Here is a 5,207-nt window from a genome sequence, read left to right on the forward strand (position 1 = left end):
CGGCCAGTGGCTGCAACCGCCCGGAAGTGAGGCCAGAGGCGGCCCTAGGTAGCGGGTGGCAAAATGCTCCCCCTTGCGGCCAGGAGGACTGCAGGTGGGAAACGGGAACGGTCGGTTTTATTTTATCGGCATTTTTTTTAATTTATTTATTATTTAGATTTGTATGCCGCCCCTCTCCGAAGACTCGTGGTACAGTGGTACCTCTACTTAAGAACGTTTCTACTTAAAAACTTTTCTAGATAAGAACTGGGTGTTCAAGATTTTTTTGCCTCTTCTTAAGAACCATTTCTAAATTTATTAATTGATATTCAAGATCTTTTTGAGCTTTAATTGTTCCTCGTTCTACTTTTTTTTATTTTTTTTTCATTACATTCTGTCTTGAATTCTACCGTTTTAATTTGATCCTCATGTTTCTTAATATCTCCTCTCATCAATTCCATACTGGTATTTAACTTCAAAATATCTGATTTTAGATCGGTATGGTTCTGCATCATCATTTCCTGTAGTTTAGCCATTGTTTCTTATACCGTATTTAATGTTAAATTCATAGTTTGTAATAATGTTGTATTCTCTGTTTTCCCTGCTTTCTCTGATTTAAATATCTGCTCAAATTTTTCCCCCCCAGGAAATTTAAGAGCAGCATGAAGGCCACTTCCCCTGGCTTTCTCTCTCTGGCGCAGTGTATGGGAGGCAGCCTCGAGCCTGGTGTATGGGAAGCCCGTGCTCCTCGCCGCCTCAGAGTCCCTCTTTTTTTAAAAAGTCTTAAAGTTTTGGATTGTTTTGATTCCTCTCACCTTTTTCCTTTGGTAGTGACTGTCCTCCTCCTTCTCTCCTTCCTCCTCCTCCTCCCAGCCAAATTATGAGCTTTTATTTCTTTCCTAATGGGTTTGCATGCCTTATTTGCTTTTACATTGATTCCTATGGGAAAAATTGCTTCTACTTACAAACTTTTCTACTTAAGAACCTGGTCATGGAACGAATTAAGTTCTTAAGTAGAGGCACCATTGTATTAGAATAGAATAGAATAGAATTATTTATTGGCCAAGTGTGATTGGACACACAAGGAATTTGTCTTTAGTGCATATGCTCTCAGTATGCCTGAGGAGAATAAAATACATTCATCAAGAATAGAAAGATACAACACTTAGTGATAGTCAAGGCTATTAATAAGCTATCAAATTGTACTGGAAAACAAATAAAAACAATATAAATATAAATACAAGCACAAACAAGGGTGCATTTTGATACTACTTTACATTTTATATTGTAAATTGTCATACTTCCTCTCTAGGGCCCAAATGAAGCTCATAAATATAAACATATAAAAATAAGAATCGTAACATCATTTAATGGATGGTTGTATTGAGTCTCACTGAGAATTGATAATTTTTCAAGTAATTGCTCTTAGGGTGCCTTTTAGAACAACACTCTACAAAGACATTAATACATGATAATTGTTATGGTAAAGTTGTGAAAGATTACTGTCTGCTTACTTAACACGAAGACACTGTTACAATCCCCAAAATGCTGGAACATGCTTTAAACCTTTAATTTTCAACCATAGCTCTAGCTTCTTTCCTTAAAGAAAAAAATAGCTGAAGAAAAGCTCCAGATATCTTCTTCTAAGAACCTTTTATCCAGAGACAGAGTTGTGATTATTTTATTGAGAAAAACAATTTAAAAATCAATAGATTGTTTAAAAATTCAGGTGTTGCCATTTTTGGGATAAATTAAACCACCTTTTAACAATATTGAGGATCTGGGGACAAAAGCTGACAGAATATCTGCACATATCCGATTAAGAGTGAAACCATTTGAACTTTTAAAATGACATCACATAAATAGGATTCAGATACAAACAACAGAGTTGTGCTCTTTTGTTTGTCTGCCCAGAAGTACAATATTTTTTTTTCATTAGGAGTTATAAATCAAGCTTCTTATGGAACAATATAAATATATTCTAGTATAATATATATGATTTTAGTTTATATCCTTTACAAAAATATTACATTTCTTCAACGGAGTATAGACAAAGAGCATATGGCCTCACTTTTAATTTGTTTCCTTCCAGATCCATCTGTCTTTCAAAATTACCTTGATTTGCTTAGTTTACAGTAATAATTTGTTTTTAAGATTGTTTGAAGCTATCATGGAACTAGTTTACGTATCAACAAAGCTGCTGCTTGTTGTCTTCATAGCCTGCTGCTGTAGGCTTTATAGCCTGTTTATCTGTTGGTTAAAATTCACTTAAATTGTGGCAAATATTTGTAGACTTCCAAATAATACTGAATTACAGCTCTCACAATTCTTCATAACAGGTTATATGGATGCGGGACCTGTAGTTCGGAAATATCCAGAAAGTTAGAGGTCCCTAGGAACTGCAGTAGACAAACTCAACTTTCCACAACATTGTATACACAGGTAGTTCTTTATTTACAACCAGAGTTTTACCCAAAATTTCCATTGTTAAACAAAACAGTTGTTGAGCAAATCTTGCCACATTTCACCACCTTTCTTGCCATAGTTGTTAAGTGAATCACTGCAGTTGTTAAATTAGCAACATGGTTGTTAAGTGAATTTCACTCCCCCATTGACTTCGCTTGTCAGAAGGACATAAAAGGCGACACTTGAACAGTCATAAATACAGTACATGTCAGCTGCCAAGCATCTGAATTTTGATCACGTGACCAGGGAGATGCGGCAAAGGTCACAAGTATGAAAAACATTGTATATCATTTTTTCAGTATTGCTGCAACTTTGAATGGTAAATGAAATCAAAGACTACCTATACACATTTCTGAAAGCACCCCATTTATGGAATTTGGTAATTTGTATGAATTTTTAATGGCCAGAATATGTGAATCATTTAATTTCATTTTAAGAGGAACTGTCAGGACCAGCAGCTTTTCTAGGGTCCACAGACCTCAGAATGTTCCTCATCTCCTATTCCTCCACAATGAGGTGGGGCTACAATGAGTTGCTGGCTGTATTTTAGCTGTCTCTGATGTCTCCAATTTAAAAAGAGCAAAGTAATGATTCAGCTTCTCTGCCAATGAAGCATCTCCTTCAGCAGTCGGTTGGTGGTTTGGTAATGTGTTGAATCCCTCGCCACACCTGCCTCATGTTATTACTATAACAATTATCCTCAATCTTTCTCTTATAATCAGTCCTGGCCTTCCAAATACTTTTTTTCAGACTAGCTCTGTATATTGCCTCATCACCAGAACTAAAGAACGTGCGGGAAGCCATTATAAGTTTATATATGCAGGTTAGAATGAAAGGTGGGTTATTATCCCATGGAAAATGATAGAAATGGTGTCTGGTCAGTAGGAAGAGTTCTGTTTTGTGAAACAACTGCAACAAGAATCCCACGAATCCAAGCGACCGATTAGGTCCCACAGAGTTGGCCTTCTCCGGGTCCAGTCGACTAAACAATGTCGTTTGGTGGGTCCCAGGGGAAGAGCCTTCTCTGTGGTGGCCCCGACCCTCTGGAACCAGCTCCCGCTTGAGATTAAAACTGCCTCCACCCTCCTGGCCTTTCGTGAACTCCTTAAAACCCACCTCTGCCGTCAGGCATGGGGGAACTGAGATAACTTCCCCAGGCCTATATTGTTTATGTATGGTATGTTGTGTGCATGTTTTTTAAATTATGGGTTTTTAGTTTTAATTATTAGATTAGATTTGTATTGTACATTGTTTTTTTTTCTATTATTGTTGTGAGCCACCATGAGTCTACGGAGAGGGGCGGCATACAAATTTAATAAATAATAATAAATAATTTTTTAAAAGAATTAAGTTGGGTAGATAATTGACTGAAAGTTGATAAATGTAGAGACTTGGTACAACTTTATTAACAGCTGAATATTAAGCTGGAAGTATGTTGGAGCTCAGCTGTAACGGTTCCACTGTAAGCTAGCTAACATTTTGTATTATTCATGAGTTATGAAATATTCAGATGTTAGCTGCAGCATTGGATTAAGGCATGCATCCTCCTGTTGACACAACTAGCATTGCTTTTCATTGTTTTGGTTCAGTTCACACCAGTGTACTTTTCAATAACATTTTTTTAAAAAAAAATAAGACTTTCCTCAAAAGTTATGGAAATTATTTTAATAAAGTTTAACAGTTGCATAAAATATTGTCTTGATGATTATACAAAACTATGCACTAAAGCAGGGATGTCAAACTCGATTTAATTGAAGGCTGCATCAGGGTTGGTTTGATTTAGGTGGGTTGGGGTGGGTGTGGCCACTTGTCACAACGTCACTCTTGTCGGCGCCTGTAGTGGTCCAAAGGCTTTGCCAGTGAAAGTGGAATTCTATTTTCACTGGCAGAGGATTGCAGGAGGCCGTTGCAGCCAAAAATGGAGCTCAAGAGCCCACGGGCTGATCCTTCACTGTTTCCAGGGCAACCCCATTGGCCAGATCTAAGCACCCTGGGGACGGATGCAGCCCATGGGCCTTGAGATTGACATCCCTGCACTAAAGACTGCTTGTTTTCAAAGAATATATTTTTATTTAGCCATATTCATTCATCATTTGGAAGTTCATAGTTCATTAATTTTGGTACTAGTAGATGGAAGCAAAGAGTTAAGAGTCCCTCCCCGTCTCTGCCCCCCTCTCTGCAGGCCAGAGGGATTTTTGTAGTTTAGATATGATAGGACCCATTCTGCACTGATTTATATCATGCCTTTCTGTCCATATATCAATATACAGTGTTCCCTCGATTTTCAGAGGTTCAAACTTCGCGGATAGCCTATACCGCGGTTTTTCAAAAAATATTAATTAAAAAATACTTCATGGTTTTTTTCTATACTACAGTTTTTCCTGCCCGGTGATGTCATACATCATCGCTAAACTAATAATTTTTGCAAATAAATAACAAAAAAAAATAATTATTGTTAATAAATAATTATGTTTATAAATATCAGGATCACTAAGTGTCTTATTCAATGGCGAGTACCAGTAATAATGGTGAGTAAATGGTTGCTAAGGGAATGGGAAATGGTAATTTAGAGGTTTAAAGTGTTAAGGGAAGGCTTGTGATACTGTCCATAGCCAAAAATGGTGTATTTACGTCCGCATCTCTACTTCGCGGAAATTCGACTTTTGCGGGCAGTCTCAGAACGTATCCTCCGCAAAAATCGAGGGAACACTGTACAAGTTTATATCTAATTAAATCCAAGAAGCAGACTTTCAGTTATGTCT

Source organism: Erythrolamprus reginae, chromosome 3, assembly GCF_031021105.1.
Source record: "Erythrolamprus reginae isolate rEryReg1 chromosome 3, rEryReg1.hap1, whole genome shotgun sequence".
Lineage (NCBI taxonomy): Eukaryota > Metazoa > Chordata > Lepidosauria > Squamata > Dipsadidae > Erythrolamprus > Erythrolamprus reginae.